This window comes from Heterodontus francisci, chromosome 15, assembly GCF_036365525.1.
Source record: "Heterodontus francisci isolate sHetFra1 chromosome 15, sHetFra1.hap1, whole genome shotgun sequence".
NCBI lineage: Eukaryota > Metazoa > Chordata > Chondrichthyes > Heterodontiformes > Heterodontidae > Heterodontus > Heterodontus francisci.
Window position 1 is genome coordinate 25,216,941 of NC_090385.1, and position 9,917 is coordinate 25,226,857.

The 9,917-nt window shown below is 42.6% G+C and overlaps 1 protein-coding gene across 2 annotated transcripts in view; it reads right to left on the bottom strand.

Moving 5' to 3' along the window:
• The window catches only part of nexmifb (neurite extension and migration factor b), a 221,069-nt gene extending 213,260 nt beyond the window's left edge, over window positions 1-7,809 (bottom strand). For both annotated transcript variants that reach the window (XM_068047267.1, XM_068047268.1), the window contains exon 1: window positions 7,615-7,809. The gene's annotated coding sequence lies outside the window, so the exon portion shown is untranslated. The remainder of the gene's footprint in view (window positions 1-7,614) is intronic.
• Window positions 7,810-9,917: the final 2,108 nt, after the last annotated feature.

Sequence of the window (9,917 nt, forward strand, 5' to 3'; positions counted from 1 at the left end):
TTGCAGGTTTATAGGTAAATTGGCCATTATAAATTGCCCCTAGTATAGGTAGGTGGTAGGGGAATATAGGGACAGGTGGGGATGTGGTAGGAATATGGGATTAGTGTAGGATTAGTATAAATGGGTGGTTGATGGTCAGCACAGACTCGGTGGGCCGAAGGGCCTGTTTCAGTGCTGTGTCTCTAAATAAATAATCTATAGAAAAAGGCAGCAGCTTATTGAACCTAATTGCCTTTTCCTGTTCCTAAAGTCCTTTAGCTTTACAAATCAGTTTTACATGACATATTTCTCCATGATCTCTTTTGCAGTGCCTTCTAGCACCTTGCTTCACAGAGTCTTGGTCGTGCATTTTTCTGCAGCTGCCATCAACTTGGATGCAATGCTAGCTAAGAATCGTCCCATTGGTCCAGCAGGTCTTCCTCCCCAGACATCCTCCCCCAAACTAAAATACATTGAGCATTTCACTTATGTGCACAGTAGTCTAACAGAGAGACTGGGTCAAGACCTAGTAAAACTTGCCAATGAAGAATGGTTGTGGTTGACTGAGAGTTAGAATATGAACAGTCCAGATCTAAAGAGTATTCTAGATTTAGAAACAAGTGGGATGACGTAATATTATAATCTTATTGTAATTAAAAATAATAAAATTCTGGAAAGAATTTAGAAAGAACACCACAGGCATCAATTCACTGTATAGTGAGAGCAAAAAACTCTAAGTCCAAAATTAAATTAATTATTTTTCAATGTGATTTTGTTACCCCCAGACCTATTCCACTACACTCCTGGCTGGTCTCTCACATTCTACTCTCCGTATACTTGAGGTCATCCAAAACTCTGCTGCCCATGTCTTAACCCGCTTAAGTCCTGTTCACCTATCACCCTGTGCTCGCTGACCTACATTGGCTCCCAGTCAAGCAACATCTTGATTTTAAAATTCTCATCCTTGTTTTCAAATCCCTCCATGGCTTCACCTTCTCTATTTCTGTTATCTCCAATCCCACAACCCTCCAAGACATTTGTGCTCAATTCTGGCCTTTGAGCATCCCCGATTTTAATCTCTCCACCATTGGTGGCCGTGCCTTCAGTTGCCTAGGCCCAAGCTCTGGAATTCCGTCCCTACACTTCTCTAACTCACTTTTCTCCTTGAAGACACGCCTTAAAATCGACCTCTTTAATAAGCTTTTGGTCATCTGACCTAGCATCTTATGTGACTTGGTGTCAATGTTCTCTTACAGCTGTGCAGCAATCCAAAAGCTCCCGGACAGGCTGCGCACAAATTAGAATTTTTAAATTACTGCGCGTGCACAGGTGAGGAAAAAAATTTAAAGGGGCCACGCACTGAAACATATCGCCCACACACTACAAAAAAAATTAGAGGGTACATTGCTCGGTGCCATATTCTGTTTTATAACATTCCTGTGAAGCACCTTGGGACATTTTATCACATTAAAGGTGCTATACAAATAAGATATCTCCCCGAACTGGAAAACATTATCAACTTTGCTTTCAATTTCCACCCTTCTCTCACCTTTACATGGTCCATCTCCAACACTTGCACAGTGGCGCAGTGGTTAGCACCGCAGCCTCACAACTCCAGCGACCCGGGTTCAATTCTGGGTACTGCCTGTGTGGAGTTTGCAAGTTCTCCCTGTGTCTGCGTGGGTTTCCTCCGGTTTCCTCCCACATGCCAAAGACTTGCAGGTTGGCAGGTAAATTGGCCATTAGCAATTGCCCCTAGTATAGGTAGGTGGTAGGGAAATACATAGGGACAGGTGGGGATGTGGTAGGAATATGGAATTAGTGTAGGATTAGTATAAATGGGTGGTTGATGGTCGGCACAGACTCGGTGGGCCGAAGGGCCTGTTTCAGTGCTGTATCTCTAAAACTAAAAACTAAAACTTCCCTTGCCTTCCTCAACTTCTCTGTCTCCAGCTCTGGGGGATAGGCTATCTACTAATATCCATTATAAGCCCACCAGCTCCCACAGCTACCTCGACTACACTTCTTCACACCCTGCCTCCTGCAAGGACTCCATTCCATTCTCCCAGTTTTTCCGTCTCTGACGCATCTGCTCTGATGACGCAACTTTCCACAACAGGGCTTCTGATGTGTCTTCCTTTTTCCTCAACCAAAGATTCCCCCCACTGTAGTTGACAGGGCTCTCAACCGTGTCCGTCCCATTTCCCGCACCTCGACCCTCACCCCTTCCCCTCCCTCCCAGAACCGTGACAGGGTTCCACGTGTTCCTCATTTTCCACCCCACCAGCCTCCACATCCAAAGGATCATCCTCCGCCATTTCCGCCACCTCCAGCGTGATGCCACTACCAAATGCATTTTCCCCTCCCCTCCCGTCAGCATTCCGAAGAGACTGCTCCCTCCACGACACCCTGGTCCACTCCTCCATTACCCCCAACACCTCATCCCCTTCCCACGGCACCTTCCCATACAATCGCAGGAGGTGTAATACCTGCCCTTTTACCTCCTTTCTCCTCACTATTCAAGGCCCCAAACACTCCTTTCAGGTGAAGCAGCGATTTACTTGTACTTCTCAATTTAGTATACTGTGTTTGCTGCTCACAATGTGGTCTCCTCTACACTGGGGAGACCAAATGCAGATTGTGTGATCGCTTTGCAGAACACCTCCGCTCAGTCTGAAAGCATGACCCCGAGCTTCCAGTTGCTTGCCATTTCAACACCCCCCCCCTGCTCTCATGCCCACATATCTGTTCTGGGCTTGCTGCAGTGTTCCAGTGAACATCAATGCAAGCTCGAGGAACAGCATCTCGTTTACTGATTAGGCACACTACAGCCTGCCGGACTGAACACTGAGTTCAATAATTTCAGAACATGACAGGCCCCCTTTTTTATTTTGAGTTATTTTTTCTTATTTCTTTTTTATTTGTTTATTTTATTTTAGTTTGTTTCATCATTCATTTTTTTTAATCACTGTTTTTTTTTTCATGTTTGTGATTTGGGCCAGGGCTATTAAAGCCTGGCTCGGCTGTAAAATTAAAACCCGACCTGGGCCCAACCTGACAACAGCCAACCCGATCCCAACCCCTTTAATTTTTTTAAAGGCCCGACCGACCTGAAAATAACAAACATATTATTGAAACAGAAAAAAATTGTAGATTAAAATGAAAACATTATGAAACAGAACAGTACAGTCCAGCCCAACCCAACCCGAGCCTGAATGCTGGACATAGAATACAGACCCGACCCAAACCCAACACATGTAGTCGGGTTTGGTGAGTTCGGGTCGGGTAGCCAGGCTTTAAGGACTACTCATTTTTCTGTCAATTAACATCCTCTCTGCACTAACGCTTTGCCTTTGCTCCATGACCTTCTGGTCAGTTATTCTCTGTGACCCTGTCCTATCAACACCTTCTCTTTTGTGATCTCTTGTCCCACCCCCGTTTTATTTGCTTAAAACATTTCTAACCTTTGCCACTTCTGATGAAAAGTCACTGACATGAAACGTGAACTCTGCTTCTCTCTCCACAGATGCTGCCAGACCTGCTGAGTATTTCCAGCAATTCTTGTTTTTATTTCAGATTTCCAGCATCCGTGGTATTTTGCTTTTATTCTATAAATAAGTTGCTGTGGTGCAGTTTGTTACTGTAGTTCTAAGAGTATAATAATTACAAATAAATGCAGGATAACGAACTCTTACTTGTTCTTCAGAACACCAATCTGGACTGCCATGGAACAAGCTTTGATCCTTCTCAAACCCACTAGGATCCTTCTAGCTGCTATGGGGAGGTAAGACCAGAGTCCAAGGTCCATTAAGTGAAGGAAAAAATGAAAGCTAGAGTGTCACATATCTTCTGCTGCACAACTGAAGTGACAGACGCCAAGGTCACATTAGCTGACCATCCTCTGAATTAGAACAATAGAACACAGAAGGCCATTTGGTCCACTGTGCCTGTGCCTCCCCTCTGAGAGAGCTGCTAATTAGACCAATTTCCCTGCTCTTTCCCCGTAGTCCTGCAAAGATTTCCTTGCCAGGGCAATGCAAAAAGATGAGAAAATAAAACATTTCTTGTTTCATAATTTGATGACTCAGCAACTTATCCGGTGACTGGCTGAGCAGTACAGACTCCCAGGTTCAACCCCCACTATCGCTAAGTTAGCTGCATTCAGCTAGTGTGGCAGCAGGGATGCTGCAATTGGCCTTAGTGCCTCTGGGTTGGTTAGAGAAAATTAGCCAGAGTTCTCACGCTTGAACATTATCCAGTGACCCCTGTAATTAGATGCACTTAGTCATCCACAGGGATGTAGGATATATGTTGTTACACAGAGTATACGCTTCATTTTCAAAGATAAGCATGTGTCATTTTGGACAACGGCATGTTGGAAGCCACTCGCGCTGCAGAAAGGTAAAAGTTCCTCAAATTAAGTCCCTGTTACCTTGGAGGACACATTTTGAGGATTTCAATTCAGGCCCAAGTACACTTCTGAAATACCTAATGTGTTGTTGGGTCTTTGTTTATCATTTTAATAAATCAGCTAAAAAAGAATCTTACCGCACAGAAAGAGGGCATTCAGCTCATCGAGCCTGTTTCGTCTCTTTGAAAAAGCTGTCCAAATCAGCCCCACTCCCCAGCTTTCACCCCATATTGCAAGACCTGAGCTTTGAATATAATATAGAACAAATTATATGCAAATTTTGCCAAAACAAGAGGTCTGAGGGCGACTGGGTTAAGTAAAAGAAAAGATGTGCTAGAATAGCTTGCATAATCTTCTCTCATTTCTACATTCTTATGTTGGGAGGATAAGGAGAGGCAAGAGTGCTCTTTTAATAAAATAAATGAATGAATGCTACCTGCTCTTATATTATTAAAAAGCCTGGTATTAGCCTACAGCAACATGTTTATAGATGTTTGGTTACAAAGCAGCATGGCGTAATACACTGGATGTCAATCAGCTGCTTGTAGCTTGCACACAGATAAGAGATAACAACAGATTGTGTCAGCATGCATACAGTTGTTTTTGTCCAGATTAGGGGGTATATTCTCTCATATGAAGCATACACAACCAAAAACATTTAAGTACATACAAAAAGTCTGTTCTGAAATGCACCAAATAAATATCAAAGATTAAAGCTTGCTTGGGAAGGGAATTGGACATGCCCCAGAGCACAACTTCTCAATATGGGGTCCATAGCTCAGAGAGAATCCAGGAGGGGGAATCCCAGGAATTCCAAGAGGTCATCAAGACTTGTCTATTCCCAGACATGTTTCTAGAATTCTCCATTCCATATCTGTCTGTTTGGCGACCAACTTCTATTGCATATATACTAATAAAAGAATGCTCTCAACAAATGATACTGCTTTCCTTCAGAAGGCAGGATAAGGGTCCCAAGTAAACCAAACTTACAGGTGCTCCTGGAATTGTCAATATTGTCCTGCGCATATATAATTTGGTCAGCACTGCTCTAGAAAATAAATTGTACATACGATGTGTGGTATTCCCAGTTCTGAACTTGCCATTATATCACTCAATGTTAAGCGAAAACAGAAGAAAGCTTGGATGTGAAGCTCCTTGCAGCTGAAAGGTCTGCCAGTACTCACTGTCAATGCTGACACATGAAAAATGACCACTTTGCTGAGGTACCAGAGAGTACAAGCCACCCATGAAATTTCAGAGCAAGAGTCAACACCTTCAGGAGAGAAGGGGGAGAGAAGTAAGCAAAATAAATTTGCTTCTTTTCCACGATTAAAAAAACCCAAAGCTACAAGATTTTAATTCAACCTGCTTGTGCAGAGAACTTCATGAGCCAAAATTGCATAAGTTCTATGACCCCTAGAAAGAGAATGACAGCAGGTGACTTGCTCCCAGATGCTTTACAGCTTTTAAAGTATGCTCAGCACTAGAGATTTGTGATTGTTTGATGCAGACCAAAATATTAATATTTATTACAACACAGCATATTTATGCTTCTCCCCACTTTCTACTGGCTCGTCTTCCCTGCCCCTTCCCCCTCCCCCTTATACCCATGTGTTCGACCTCACCCTATTTAGGCCTCTTCTCTCACTAGAGTTCCACAACATGAACAAGCACACCTCAAAGCCCAATTGTTCCACTGAATCCCAAGGCACTGCCTCACAAATATGTTAAGCCACAAATAAAAAACACTAGTTTAAACACATTTTAAAACCATAAATAACCTCAGACTATATTTCTCAACACAGATGTGTTGCACAAATATAAAGAAAAAAACACTTGCGAGATGCTGCTGGTATAACCACTGCACTACTTTATTTTCCACTTAAAACACTTAATAAAACTAGGAATCTTCAACTTTTTTTTAAGGTAAAGTTTCATTTGAAATAAAAATCAATCAACATGCCACCTTGGTATTTTAAGAACTGTAAAAATATCAACGCATACAAAAATAAATCAAAGTACATAGGAGGTAAAACTGGGAAAATGTAGGAAAATGACTTGGCTGGTGCAACTTTTACATTTTCCAAAAGAACAAGCCTAAAAATTAAGGTGTACCATATAAATCTTGACTTTGCAACAGAATACATAATAGCATTCACAGTTGTTTTACACAAAATGGGTATCCTTTAACAATTCTTGTATTTCTTTTCAAAAATACTGTTAATTGCAGTTGATTTGATTTGAATGGAAACAAAAAAACTATTAAATATTATTGTTGTCCAGAAAAGTACAACTTCAATATTCATACTGCGCAGTGAGTCAGTGTTGGAATGGTATCCCTTTCAACAGGAGCAAGAGATTTTTTTAAGGATAAATATTACTGTATTTCTTAAGGATATAGTAAACAGGCTTTGAACATCTGGCATGATTCCACGCAAAATGAAAGGATGCTATTTCCTAAATCTACTATATTTTTGGTCTTTGTCTCCACACTGCAGTCAACATGATCTTTTCTAGATCTGTGAATTAATGACTGCCATACCATACATTAAAAAAAACACATGATTTTTTGTGTAACTACAGTAACCTGTCATTCTTGGGCTCTCCCCTCCCCCAACCTGCAGCAACAGAATAAGACGGGAAAAATACAATGGCTGTTTTTAATTTAATTAGAATGGCTGTCACTATTTCTGAAAATATTTTCATAGCAAACTGAAATTCATTAATGGCCCAATAAATCAGTGATATGCAGATTTATTGCCTATTCCCAGATCTCACATTAAAACTCCATTGCAGGCTACTGCACTAATTTACTGTAGGATATGCTCCAACATTTCCTCTTTTTTTTTGCCCCCTTCTCACACCCCATTCATATCTGCTGCAGGCCATCCACTACACAACTAAAGCAAACGTAACACACACACACACGCGCGCGCTGCAGTTGCAAATTCATCGCTTCGAGACGAGAAAGCATGTCGAAAAGGAAATCTGCTGCATTTTAACGTGCGGACAAGACACCTTTCATCCGGTTGCAAAACACTCTCTGATTGCTACAATTGGCATCTCCACACAGTCACTCCCTCAGGCCTGAACATGTAACCTTATTGAATGATCCACTCGCTTTAACAAAGATTGCTACAATGTTAAATGCAGAAGGGAAGGTGGAAACACAGGATTCGCTGATAGCTACACAGACATTGCAAACCAGAAGAGAACTGCCATACCTGTAGATCCGAATGCAGCATTCCCACTTAGCAGGGTGCACTGTGTTTTTTTTTTTAGAGGGGGGGCTATCTGTGAGGAGGGGGAAGGCCTGTGGCACTGTCCAAGCTCCAGTTTTTCTCTCCTTCCACGCCTGGTTTTTCTAGTGCAGGTGTCGCGCCTCTCTCTCGGATGCAGGCAAGGCTTTTCCCAAACCCACCCCCTTCCACCCCCCCTCTCTCCCCTCTTCTCCTCTCTCTCTCTCTCACATCTTTTCCTTTCACACGGCGCCAAGGCAAATACACGCCATTCAGAAATAAGGGAGAGGGTGGGGGAAATATATATTTTTAACAACTGTTTAATCCATTGCCTCGGATTTGCTCCTTTTTTGTTTGAAAAAGGTACTAATTTAATATGGGAGGGTTACAAAAAAAACTGGAAATTGGGAGAGTACTTTTTGGGACGGTGTTGTTGATTCTATATATATATATATATATTTCCCCTTGTCCTGCGTAGCTCCGCTTGTTGGCTATCAGATGCAGCCCCGTGCCATTGTTTCCAGCGTTGCGCTGCTACCGAAACCCAGAGCGCGTGCCACCTGCCTGCGCATGCACGGCAGCGCGCTCCCTGGATCCATGGTACCGCGCGCGCATGCGCGCCCTCCCCCCTCCACCTACCTGCAGTCTCGTTTTTTTCCAGGTGAGTCCAGTCTTAATTTGACGCCTTTTTTTCATCGCCTCATGCCCATTCTTCATGTTTCTCACACTTTAATCCTTGAATTTTGCAATGGGGCATCTGTGGCTTGGAGGTGTAGCTTTGCCTTGGAACTTGGTATTTCCTGTTTTTGAAAAAATAAAACAGAGAAGGCTGATGAGGGCAATGCTGTTGATGTGGTGTACCATGGACTTCCAGAAGACGTTTGATGCAGTGCCGCACAACAGACTTGAGAGCAAAGTTATAGCTCATGGAATAAAAGGGATGGTAGCAACATGGATGCGAAATTGTCCAAGTGGCAGGAAACAAAGAGTAGTGGTTAATGGATGTTTTTTGGACTGGAGGAAAGTTTGTGGTGGAGTTCCCCAGGGGTTGGTGTTAGGACCCTTGTTCTTCCTGATATATATTAATGTCCTAAACCTTGGTGTACAGGACACAATTTCAAAATTTGCAGATGGCACGAAACTTGGAAGCATTGTGAACTGTGAGAAGGATAGTGTAGAACTTCAAAAGGACTTAGACAAGTTGGTGAAATGGGCAGACAAGTGGCCAATGAAATCTTCTGCAGAGAAGTGGAAAGTGATTCATTTTGGTCGGAAGGATGTGGAGAGACAATATAAAATAAAGGGTACAATTCTAAAGGGGGTGCAGGAGCAGAGGGACCTGGGTGTAAATGTGTATAAATCATTGAAGGTGGCAGGACAGGTTGAGAGAGCAGTTAATAAAGCATATAGCATCTTAGGCTTTATTAATGAGGGCTTAGAGTACAAAAGCAAGGAAGTTATGTTAAAGTTCAATACAACACTGGTTTGGCCTCAACTGGAGTATTATAGGAAAATAGGAACAGATCACCCCTTAACTTTCTAAATTCTAGCGAAAACAGGCCTAATTTGTGTAATCTCTCCTCGTAGCTTAACCCCTGTAGTCCAGGTATCATTCTTGTAAACCTACGTTGCACTCCCTCCAAGGCCAATATATCCTTCCTAAGGTGTGGTGCCCAGAACTGCTCACAGTACTCCAAGTGGGGTCTAACCGAGGTTTTGTACAGCTGCAGCTTAACCTCTGTGTCTTTATACTCCAATCCTCTGGATATAAAGGCGAGCATTCCATTAGCCTTTTTGATTATTTTCTGCACTTGTTCGTGGCATTTTAAAGATCTATGCAGCTGAACCCCCAAGTCTCTTTGGACATCCACTGTACTTAACCTCTTCCCATTTCTTTTTTTGGTCCAAAATGGATAAGCTCACACTTGCCCGCATTGAAATCCATCTGCCACAGTTTTGCCCACTCACCTAGTTTGTCAATATCTCTTTGCAATTTTATGCTATCATCTATCATCAGCAAATTTGGATATATGACTTACTATGCCATCATCCAAGTCGTTAATGAATAATGTGAATAATTGAGGCCCCAACACAGATCCCTGCAGGACACCACTAGTTACATCCTGCCAATCGGAGTACTTACCCATTATCCCCACTCTCTGTCGCCTACCACGCAACCAATGTTCTAACCATGTCAATAATTTGCCCTCAACTCCATGGGCTTCTACCTTAGTTAACAGTCTCTTATGTGGGCCTATATCAAATGCCTTCTGGAAGTCCACATAAAT